Source organism: Medicago truncatula, chromosome 5 (assembly GCF_003473485.1).
Source record: "Medicago truncatula cultivar Jemalong A17 chromosome 5, MtrunA17r5.0-ANR, whole genome shotgun sequence".
Taxonomy (NCBI): Eukaryota; Viridiplantae; Streptophyta; class Magnoliopsida; order Fabales; family Fabaceae; genus Medicago; species Medicago truncatula.
Genome location: NC_053046.1, coordinates 18,328,841 through 18,342,265, shown reverse-complemented (window position 1 = coordinate 18,342,265; position 13,425 = coordinate 18,328,841).

Sequence of the window (13,425 nt, the reverse complement as noted above, 5' to 3'; positions counted from 1 at the left end):
TCACTGAGTCTTAGGATGTTCTGATACGTAACGAGATGAGATCTTTTGTTATTGCTTTTCTATTCCTTTACGTATTGCTTATGCTTTAATAAGGCCTGCGTGCCAAGAATTTAATCCGCTGCAAAGTTTGAATTAATATGTTGATGAATTTTTGGAAAGATAATTAGTTAATTATCTCATTTATTATATTTTAGAAGTGTAGCATTCCGTTATGTGTTGTTTACTCTGATAAATGTTTATGAAATTTTTAAGTTGGGAAAACGGGGTGTTACAGTGGGGGCGGTACTGGAGGCATTGGTGATGTAGTGATGCGGTCCAGTTCATTGGATATTGGGGACGGGGGCGAGGACATTTAAATGTTTTGGGCGAGCTCGTTAGAGCTTGGTGAAGAGGGCGAAGACGTTTGAGTGGGTTGGGCGAGCTCACTTGAAGTTTATTAGTAGGGCGACTGTTGTTGAGTGGTGTGGGCGAGGTAATTGGGGATTGGTGATGAGGGCGCAGACGGGTGAATGATTTGACAGAGCCTAATACTGATATTCATATATGATGTTTATATCAATCTAACTAGGAAGTAATTAATTAGTAAATAGCGAAACAAACCGAAAGTGAGCGTACCATGATAGTAAGTTCTTAGGGAGGTGACATACTTAATATTGATGAACATCTATTGAAATTATGTAGTAACTAGTTAGTAATTATGGAAACAAGTGACTTCACGACTTAAATCAGCCCAATAACTACATTCCCCTCGCACCTTGGTAATATTGATTCACTTCTCTTTCTCTTAGCAGAAACTTTGATCAGTTTGGGAGGAGTGAAGGATCGTTTGCTTGCTTTCTTTCCTTTGGGATTAAAGACCTCCTTTACAAGTAACATAAAAAAATTTCAGACTTAGGAGATTTCTTTTGTCAAATACCTTGTAATCTTCCTCGGATTCTTCATTTTATATAGGCATATTAAAATGCTTGAAAATTAGAGTTAGAAGCATCATATATGGAACAATATAGCTTATATTCTTCTTGGTATCAGTCTTAATCATATGCAACATAATGAGGTGATTGAATTCAAGAGGTAGCTTGTTCATCAAATGGTGAATGATGCAGAGATCAACATCTTTGATGTTCTCAAAGCTTCATGACCTCGAAAATATAGAATGCAAGCACAAGTTGTGAATAATTTTTTATAGGTCTTAAAGGTTGAAGGAGTTCTTCTTTCCTTCTGGATTCTTGATATGTTTTGAGATAACATCTTCCTTGTTCATCTCAGCTTATGAGAACCAATCTTCATAAGGGTATTCTTAACCCAAATTTGGAACCTGCAGGACTTTTCTATTAACCTTAGAATTAATTTCCATATCAATTCCTTTGAGATTTTATGTGACTGTGGCATCTTCCAGGTTTACCACAACATTCCTATAGAATGCTCTCGCAAGAGTTGGATAAAAGGGTTTCTTGATTTGCATCATTTGAGTTGAGTCTATTTCTTATGGTCTGCGAGCTCAAGGATGTTTTAACCAACACTTAGCAAGCTCTCAAAGTCATAGACCTTGCCTACAATTTGACACTAACTAAAATGATCACTATATGTTGGAAATCAAGTGTAAGTAATTAATGTCGTAAGGTTTTGAGTAACAATGTGGTGTCAAAGTTTCTTAGTGATTATGGACATTTAGCTTTTTGCCGCTCCCCAGACTCTCCATAAAGTGGTATCAGTTAGGCTCGATGAGGAAGTGAGAGCGGGATCGTAGTTTGGATCAGACTAGTATGGGGTGACCCACACTTGAGTGAGTGGGAACATGATTCTGGTGTGGATCTGACTAGTATGTGGGTAAACACTTGATGAGGAGACTGTTGGAAATCAAGTATGAATAGTTAAGTCTCACATGGACTAGAAATGTTGGATATATAAGATAGGAGACTCATAAACCTAATGTCTTAAGATTAGCGTTAAAGTCTCTTAGTGGTCCTGAACATTTAACTCATTATCGCTCCCCGATCTCCCTATGTCCTTCAAAGTTTCTTTCTAAAATTATCAACAAGAGTAATAGTTTCTCTACATAATGTAGCTAGATCATGTTCTTGCATAGAGAAAATAAGTGTCTGGGATTTAGTATCCTTAGCATCTTACTCCTATAACAAGCCATGTAATTTCAAATCATATTATGAGAATAAGGCTTGAATTCCTTTTCCTGTACATTGCCCCTTGATCTGTGAGGCAATTGATTAAGTTTCTATTATGTTACTTGCTTTAATGTGATGACCATATATATCTTCACCTCTCTTGCATGTGAAAAGAATAAACAAAAACAAGAAAATTGACTCTATTGTATTTGTATCTAATAAATTGAGTGAATGATTAGCACATCATTTATGGGTTAGGTTAGGTGTGCTGCATTGCATCTAATCTAATTAATTTGTTTCACCAATGGAAGAAAGAAAATTTGTTTCACAAAAAGACAAAAGAAGTGATACAACCCAACTGCTCCCTGCATCAAAGGCATGCATACCCCAAATGAAAAATAACAAACACACTTAAATAAATGAAAGATGAAAAAGCAACAAATTTTACATGTAAAAGGAAATTTGTGAAACCGAGTCCTACATTTAATTAATTACCTCCAAATTCAAAATGATACTTTAAGGGTATATAAATAATTGGACAACAAAAGCATCAAAAAACAAAGAAACACAAGGGTAATTATTTGTCTATAAAAACAAGAGAGAGAACTCTATTCTTTTCTAACCAAACCACACTATGCTAGCCATAGCCATCACACCTTTACTATTCACACGAAACAGAGCCACAATTTCCCTTTTTTTTTTTTCTCTTATGATTTTTGTATACTTGCCTCATATTCACTTCATTTTCCAGCTGAAATTGATTGATTTATTTCTTTGTAAACTTCAGGAACACAATTTTCACTTTTTATTCAAGCTCTTTATATTTAAATATAAAAAAATGCTAACAAATGTAATTACGAAATGTAAAGTATGTTTGCTAACAAATTTTCTTTTACATGCAAAAGTAAATGATCGACTTTTCTTTTCTAAATAAAAATTAAATGTTGGACATGGTTCCACAAATTTCACAAGAAGGAATAACTTACATAATTTTCGAAGAAAAACATGTTTGCTATGAAGCTAATCCAGATCATCATCTGCCTCCCACTTCTTCGTAGTTTCCGAAGCAACACCTCCTACATAATTCTTATCTGAACATAATGACATTGATGAAACATGGTGAAAGAGAGGTTCAGATCGTGAGAAAAAAAAACCGGTTTTACTCATCATTTATGTTGAGTTGTTGTTTCTGGTGTCTTCCCTGTCTTTCCCTTACCTTTATTTGTAAATTTGCAACAAAACTTTTTTCAAATAAAAAAGAAAGTAACGGTAGAATATTATCACAAAATGTACCTATGTAAATGAAATTCTTGTCTCTCATGTGTATGTAGGACTTAGGTTGCGGACCCTCTTGCAAGTTTTCCTTATCATTGGAGTAAGGAATTTTTATATTCTTCTAAAAATTGTATAAATAAAGTGAAATGGATGTTCTATTGTATAGTGAAAGACTTTTGATCATTTGGCTGCTATTCATACACTACTATTAATTTATTTAGTAATAGTGTATGAATTGTATCAAAATTTGAAGTGTTTCGTTATATAATATTCATTCATATCATATCATTTCTGAAATTTTTGTAAAAATCTAAACATCTCTAACTCCTATGATAAGGGGAATTTTCAATTAGGTATGCGATCCCATCCTGTTTGCGCATGCGAGGTTTTATTGATAATTGATGCAGCTATATTTTGAAATGATTTACTATTGTTATTTGTTTATTTATTTTTTGGTAAAACACTTACACTACTAAAAAAATAAGATTAGAGAGAAAAATTAGTGACTTAAAAAATAAAATCACTCACAAGTTTCTTAGTCGTAAAATTTAACGACGGAATTAAAAAGGGAATTCACGTTTTCCCTCTCTAAATTTCCCTCACTAATTTTTGCTTTTTTAGTAGTGTTAGTAGCTACTCCCTCAGTTCCCTTTTAAGTGTCTTTTTAGGGTTATTTTTTCGTTCCTATTTAACTGTCTTTTTGGTATTTTAAGGGTATAATTTATCAATTATACCCTTATCTTTTTCAATAAATTAATTAATGCTAGCTATTTGGAAAACTACAGTTTATTTTTTTAAACACAGTTTGTTTCTTGTTATCTTCAAATTTAAACAAAATTTTGTTACAAATGATGGTTTCAAGAAGAGTTAAAATTCTATAAATAAGATGAATAGAAATTGTTAAAAAATTCAAGTGCAAAGTAAAAGAACATATTTGAGAGAAGAAAAATAAAAGATTTTATGAATGTTCAAAAAGAAGAAAAAGTGGAAGATTGTTGGAATTGCTCATTAGAGGTGAAGAGGGAGCAATAGTTGAAGACTTATTTGACAAGATACAAGAGCAAGAACAAAACAATGAAGAAGAAGTTTCATCAATATAATTTTTAAATCGACTTAAAATAATGAAAAAGATGTGCACAATATTTAGAAAATTGACAATTGTTTGTTATGAAAGAGAGCGCGCAAAAAAATAAGAATTTTTTAAAGAAAAAGATAATAACTGACAATTGTTTGTTACGAGAGAAAGATAATATATTAAATTTATTAAAAAAAATAAAGTATGTGCAAAAAATAAAAATTTATTGGTGGATTAAAATAAAGGTATAATAGGAAAAACATACTGCACTTAACAAAACAAAACAAACATAAAATCATATACAAACTAAATGATATAGATGCATCTTGTAAATTTATAAAGAAAGAGATTTGTTGTGGTAGTCCTTTACTTTACCACTTTCTTTACTGAAACACGACACAAGTCACAAATACTACTGCTTAAGTAACATTTGAGCTTATAACTTCTTATTTTGTTCTTTACCACTATTTATTTTGTTCTTTCAAAAATATATCATCAGTTGTATTTACATTTTAATGCAATTATACCTTCATATTTTTTTTATTGTGTAGCTTACAATCACTTACAATCTCTCACTCCCTACAATCCAATTATACCGCAAGAACTTCACCATCTAAAAATGATCTCTCAAGGTTGCCATTTTTTTCACTCTCAAAGAATGATATTCTTTCTTCATCCATCACCTCTATTTTATTGGTGATTAGCTTCATGATCAAATTCCATCCCTTTATGACCAAGCAACATACTTCATGACTAAGAAACTTGATATATAAGTTTTTTCATGGTTTAATTTATTTAATGGCTAAGGGTGTGTTTGTTTCAAGTTATAATTATTGATTCCTGGGAATAAAATGATAGGAATGTATATGCCTATGTTTGTTACAAGTTTACTAAATTTTATTCTCGGGTATAAAATGTTCCTGGGAATAGAAAAAATTTCCCAAGGAAAAAGGTGGGAATAAAGTTCCCATGGAGATGAGAATAAATTCATAAATAGTTTACCTATTATAATCCCTATTTTTATGGTTCCTAGGAATATTATAAAGCTAACCAAACATATTTTTCCTAAATTCCTTGGAATAAAATTCTCATCTTTATATTCCAAGGAATGTTATTCCTAGGAATAAATTTGGTAAACTTGAAACAAACACACCCTAAGTTTTATTCCTTGGTGACTAAGTGATGATAAGCCCGCAAGTGCACAACTTTATCGTGCAATAAAAAAGTATCGATTCCACAGAGGCTTATTGAGTATCAAATGGATTTTTCTAAGTTGTGCTCAAAATATTTTTAAAAAAATAATTAGATTGAATTAGATACCTTATTAAAACTCCATGACAAAAAGAAAGAATTGGAATTGTGGAAATTTTAGCATTGAACTACTTTCCACAATTCCAAGACTAAGGGGAATACTCACTCATCATAGTGATGACCAAATACAAGAAATAAAAGAACACAAGAAGTAAAGAACTTAGCTTCATTGAAAATGAAAGAACAACATTACAAGAGTTTCTATGTGTAAAGTATGATGATGAAACACACCGATTACAACCCAATATATAGTCACTAAGACCATAATTTTATGCATTAAGTAGCCACTAAGGTATAAGTGCTGATTAAAGACTTCATCAAATGTATATTTTCCACTACGTTTTCATTATTTCTTCATATTATCTTGATCTTATCCTATGATTAGAAATTAAACAAAAAGTAGTAATTTAATCCTAAAACTATAACAATAACTATTAATCTATTAAACAAAGTATAACTATAAAATACTTATAAAAACATGTTATCAAGTAATTTGGTGGCTAAGTAGTCTTGAGTATTTACTATAACAATCTCCCACTTGAAGAATAATTTCAATTCACCTTCACAAATCGATCACAGAACAATCTTCACTAGTTTGCTAACTAAGTTGATCAGCACACTTGCAGTTTGTTGATGCTTGCCACTTTTGTCAACATGTTTGTTGGGCTCATTCTTCCTTCAATCTTCTTTAATGTTAGCACTTCATTAAAGTACCTAAAAATAATGAGTGATACGTGGGACACATTAAATTACCTAAAAATAAAGGTCTCCATCCGGTAAATAGAATTTTAGAGTACTAAATGATGTTGTCGCGAGTCCTTCAATTTTCATACAAAAAGCACTCATAGAAACGATAATCATGCAACACATCATAAAATATTGCGACATAATTTTGCACAAATATTAAACTTGAAATTTTGCAACAATAGAGAGAATTCTCATACTTACGATATTCTTATATAAAATGAAGCAATAGATGATGGTCGGAGGTTAAAAAAAAAGATTTATTGTTATTTAAAGGTAATTTTGAGAAAGTTGTTGACTCAATTGATTGGGAGTACCTTGAAACAATGATGTTAAAAATGAATTTTCCTACACTTTGGCAGAAATGGATCATGAATTGTGTGACCCGAGCTTCAGTCTTGGTGAACAAAACTCCAGTCGATGAGTTTAAGTTTAAAAGAGAGCTTCGTCAAGGAGATCTCATTTCACCCATTTTCTATTTATTAGTTGTTAAAGGCATTAATGTATTGCTACAAAAAAAAAAAAGGCATTAATATATTGATGAATTCAACCATGGATGTTGGGCTCTTTACAAGTTACTCATTTGGTTGCTCAGACAACATCTCAATCTCCCATTTACAAATTACTAATGACACTTTATTGTTAGGAGGCAATGTTAGATCCCAAAAGCTGCTATTATCCTTTTTTAGGCAATTTCCGACCTAAAGGTAAATTTTAATAAAATAATGTTGGTTGGTGTTAATGTTGCTGCTTCTTGGTTGGCTAAGGCTGCTTGTATGCCGAAGTATAAAACTGGTCACATCCATTTTTTGTATTTGGGCTTCCTATTGGTGATGACTACCGAAAATTGTCTTTCTAGAAACCTTTTCTTGATCAGATTAAATCTAGATTGTCGAGTTGAAAGCGAGTAGAAACCTTTCTTTGGGTGATCGATTGGTTCTTATGAAGTCTTTCTTGTCTTTTCGTACTGTCTACTTTCTTTTCTTCTTCAAGGATCCCGTAGGTATCATTTTCTCTATCGAATCTATTTTGAAATGTTTTTTCTAGGGGGGAATTGAGGACATTAGAAATTTCTTGGATAAATTGGGATATTGTTTGCTCTAACAAGAAGAATGGGGGATTATGGTTAGGCAGTTAAGGCAATTTAATTTGACATTGATGGATAAATGTTGTTGGAGGTTGAAGGACGAGCAGAGTAGTTTATGGTATAGAGTGTAACACCCTGTTATCCCAAAGCAATTAATTAACAAATAATTCATCAGAGTAATAACCCAAACGAACATGTCACACTTCATTTTCAAATTTTCTTAAATAGGATATAAAACTATTTAATAAAATATCCTTCAAAAATATCATTATTTTGCAGCGGAATATTTGCATCAAAAACAACAACAATAACCGTTTAATTCTCCATGAAATATCTTGGCATAAAAGCCTCATCAAAATAATTCCAACAATCAAGCATAGGGCTACATCAGCAAGTTCCAAAAATTGATACATAAGGAATGAAAAACAAATAAGAAATTCTCATCCCGTACGTATCAGAGCCCTAGACACTTGAGCCACCACCTACTACTCATGATCACTTGCAAGTTACCCATAGGAAGGGCAACATTTTCAAGCAGAAGGGGTGAGATTCACAAACAATAATAATATATAATAACTTCAATTGAGTCTAACACCCTAAAATATCAATGATTATTCAATATGCATATGTATTTCATAATCAACAACATCATCAATAATACAAAAATTCAACCAACAACAACGACTCATGCAATTTCATGACAACACCTCTAAGACTCCTCGACAAATGCAACTATGCACGTGGTACCATATTCAGGGCCGAAGCTCTCACCGCTAATTGAATGGTTAAAGCATTCGTTCAGGACATAGGTCCTCACCGCTATTGAATGGTTAAAGCATTCATTCAGGACATAAGTCCTCACTGCTTTGAACAACAAGAGTTTCACCGCTTTGAACGACAAGGCGTTCTAGGGCCAAAGCCCTTCCGCTTTTATGCTTATGCAACTGACTCCACTTGTGTATATCTACATACAACTCGACAATGCATATATGTATATATGGCTTACGACTTCATAATTCAACAACATGTATGGTTTTAATTAAATGAAAGCATACATCACCGTCAACAGCAAAATCATCACAAACCAATCCAAGATAAAAAAAAAAGTATAATTAATAACAATCATACTAATACATCAAGTTCATTCAACATAGTATATTTTAACTTGGTTTCATACTCACTCAAATTCAAAATTCATTAAATTCCACCAATTCGATTAACAATGTGTTCAGTAGGATTCAGGGTATATATAATGGTCTTACAAGTTGAAAGGAACATTTAAAAATGCTCAAAAGAATCCCCTAGTGCACGAGGCAAAGTTCAAAAAGTGGCTGACTAAGGTCATTTTCGCTTAAGCGACGGCTAGTTTGCTTAAGCGACCGGCTTACAGAAAGTTGGGGTTCCGCTCGCTAACGGTTCGCTTGCGACTCGCTTAAGCGAACTTCTGGCAGAATGGAATAATTTTTTCGCTTACAGGCTCGCTCACAGTTCGCTTAAGTGAACTGACAAAACAGGATTCTGGGCAGCTTGCTTGAATGCTCGCTTAAGCGACGGGTCGTTCGCTTAAGCGACCATTCATCTCGGTAGTGCAAAAACCTACGGGTTTCAAACCTTTTCTCACTCCAAAACCCAATTTTAATCCCCTGATCACCCAACGTTTCCAACAGATGGTTACAGGTTCATTGTACAACTAGGCATCTAAAGGAACACAAAACAGGCATTAACAACAACAATTCAGATCATTCTAGCAATCATACAAAACCTCTCCAATTTTCCCAACCAATTCTAATCTCCCTCAAATTCTGATCACAGCAACATTATAGATTAAGAAATCATTCTGAACATGAAAACTAAACACATTAAACATGATTCTTACACCATTCCTTTCAAAATCAGCATCAACCCTAATTCCCAATTTTTATTTTCAAGAACAATTCAATTAGATCAATTTTCAGAAATTATATATTATGATTATTGAGAGATAGTCTCACCCTTACCTTAATTCAGAAAATCGCACAACACACGGATGATCTTGGCTCTACTTGTTCTTGGTTCTTCTCTCCCAAAACTTGTTTTACGTATAAAACGTTTTCTGACTTCTCTTTTTCTTAACTCCCAAAACTTAACTCCCCTTTATTTCATTAAACTCCCCTTAATTCTATTAATTCTTAATTAACTCCCCACACTCCAAAATAACTCTATTTCTCATATTATTCTAATTATATTAAAATAAATCATATAATAAAATAATACACACCACCTAAAATCACAAATATTATTTAAAATCACATAAAAGACTCTAAATAATTCCAAATTAAATAAAATAACGACTATGGCGTTACATAGAGTTCTTTTAGCAAAATTTGGAGAGATTGGTTGTATGTTTCCTCTGGATGAGGAAGAGGGATCAGTTTGGTGGAGTAATTTAATTAATATTAGTCAGGGTGGTGGAGCAGGAGTGGGAAGTTTGATAGGTGATAATTCTGTGCGTGAGGCAGGTGACCGAACTTCAATTTTGTTTTGGTGGGATCCTTAGTTGAGAGGATGGGTTTTGAAAGATAGGTTCAACCGCCTTTTTGAGGATTTTGATATAAAATGACAACTGTGTTTGAGATGAGGCATCTAGGATGGGGAGAGACTTTGGAGTGTACATAAAATAAAATACAATCAATAATGATTATAGTTTTTTAATAGCAGCAAATCGTAACACATTGCAAATGATAATCATGTATTTTGGCATCGAGATGTTCCTTTGAAAGTTAACTTCTTTGTGTTGCGTCTTCTTCGCAACCGCCTCCCAACAAAACTACTGCTCGTATCTTGTGTGGGAAATTATGGTAATATGGACGACGCGACTCATATTTTTCTTCGTTATGACTAATTCCGTCATGTTTGGATCACTACTTATGATTGGTTAGGCCTCGTCATAGTAGTTCCACACCATATCTCGAAACACCTGACACAATTTAGTGTTTTGGGTGGATTATCGAAATCCAAATGTAATCTTATTTTGATATTTCTCTATTTGAATTATTTGGAAAGAACGAAATAAAAAAAATATTAAAGAATAAAGACGATACTATTTGCCATCTGCTTAACAAAATTAAGGCATATTCTTATGGATGGCTAAAGGTACATCAACTTGACAAAAAGATCATACTATTCACATCAACTTTACTTTTAGTTACCACATGTGGTATATCAACCCTTTATTATGGTTGTAATTTCCTTACCCTTGCTTTTGGTGTTTGTAACCGTTTTATGATGTAATTTCATTCTTCTCTTTGTTTCTCTCTAACATTCCTTGTATAGAGAAAGTAAAGTTGGTTGATAATAAAATTCCATTTTTGAATTTTTTTTTTAAAAAAAAAAAGAAGAATTTGAGAGAGGAAACATGAATTGACTAACTAATCAATACAATAAATAGATATTTCTTATGTCCCTAAACATAAACACTTGCTTAGCAAAAAAAATGTCTTAAATATAAAAAAAAAAAAATCAAATTAAAAGACATGTATAATGCTTCTTTTCCAAATTTCATAATTAACATCAAGTGTTTTGAAACGTAAAAGTCAAAATTAAATAGTATATACATATTTAATGTATATTTTAGATACATATAATTAGAGTTGTCAAATGGGCCGGCCCGACCCAGCCCGACTCGGGCCCGAGAGGTCCGACTATATAAATGGGTCAGCCCGGCCCGACCCGTTTATGATTGGGCAGTGAATTCTAGAGTCCGGCCCGGCCTGGCCCGTTTATGTTTTATTTTTAAAATTTATTCATTTTTTTTTATGTATTTTCTTATGTATTAGTTACTCACCATTATTTTTTTGCTAAAATATGATTGGATGGACATAAAAATATAAATAATTTTTACATTAACATTGAATAATAATTAAACTCTAGATTATTCTTTCAATTAAATCAAATTAATAATTTATAAACTTTAAAATTTTAAAACTGTAAGCTAAATTCATCCATATTTATTAAGTTTATTTATTTAAATATTTTTTTTGTTAATAAATTTTAAATTAGTTGATAATTTTTTTAAAAAATATGTTGTTTTTTAACAAAAATAAAATGAAATATGGGCTAATGGGCCGGCCCAAAGCCCGATGTGCCAGCCCGGCCTGGCCCAACTTTTGTACGGCCCAAATGGGCTTGGGCTGAAAAAGCCTGAGTGCATTTTTTGTTAGTTTTTTAGGCCCGACCCGACCCAAAAATATGGGCCAATGGGTCGGCCCATGAGCCCGACCCATTTTTGACAGCTCTACATATAATTGACATATCAACTAAGTTACCAAATTTCTTCTTTATAAAAATGAAAATTGCATTTAGAGGCTAAGGTATTTAAAAACGATATTCATGTATTGTGATGGTTAATGATAGTGATTTTTTTTTTTTTTTTTTTAAGTAGATTAATGGCTAGAATTCACATTTTTCAAAGTGAATAAGTAGGGCGTCCGGGGTTCCGCTACTAGAAAACAACAGGATATCTACATCAGTGGTCAAATACCTGATGTGAAATGCAACACGGTGGCATTTTCACATCGGCTGAGAAATTAGCTGAGGGGAGAGATCATTATTGAAGAGTGTTTACATCGGTGGAACTATATACCTGAAGGGAAAAATGAAACACGATGGCAGTTTTGTAATATTGATGAAGTTTATCTTTAATTATAATTGGGTGTTTTCCATCGGTGGTCAAAAACCTGAGGGGAAAACACGTTTACACATACGCTTCACTACAAAGAACTCACATGTGTGAAATCTCTCTCTCTTCCCGTATCACATTTCACATTTTTCTCACTTATACAACCTCTGCATATAACAATGCATGTTTCTGCCAAACTGAACTATGCTCACGAGGACTAATAGTGAAAATTCTATGAACCTGCAAATGGATCAAAGCCACTACCATACATATATAAGAGTTAATTAAGTTTTTGGTCCCTATGAATATCTGCAGTTTTGTTTTTAGTCCCTATAAAAACAAATCACATTTTTCAGTCCATACAAAATTTTCCGTTAGTGTTTTTAATCCTTGTTAAATTAAAATTTGTTTAATTATGCTTAAACTTCTAAATTTTTGAAAGATTTTTTATAGACATGTTCATAACATCGTAAGACACTCATAAAATCGATTAGGTTTTTAACATGTATGAATTAAATATGAATTTTTCTAAAAGCCAAATTTTCAAGATTATATTAATGAAAATTTGGACCAAATAATAAAATTTTGAGTTACTTTTTTGCGGAGGAACTTTGTATAATGTTCTAAATAAGTATGTAAAAAATATGTTAAAAATTTAAAAGTTTAAGCATAATTAAGCAAATTTTAATTTTACAAGGACTAAAAGTATGTGTTGGTCCCTGTTAAATTAAAATTTGTTTAATTATACTTAAACTTTTTTATTTTTAAATGATTTTTAACAGACATGTTAAGAACATTATAATAATATATTTTATAAAAAATTAGAATTTTTTAACATGTAATGAATTAAATATAATTTTTTAAAATGCCAAAAATTAAAGATAAAACTAACAAAAATTTAGACCTAAAAATAAAATTTTGACCTAACTTATTGCAGCGGAACGTTTTATGATGTTTTAAACAAGTATGTAAAAAATTATTAAAAAATTTAAAATTTTAAACATAATTAAACAAATTTTAATTTAACAGGAACTAAAAACATTAATGGAAAACTTTGTAAAGACCAAAAAATATAATTTATTTTTACAGAGATTAAAAAAACTGCAGATGTTTATAAGACTAAAAACTTAATTGATCCAATATTTAATTTACATTT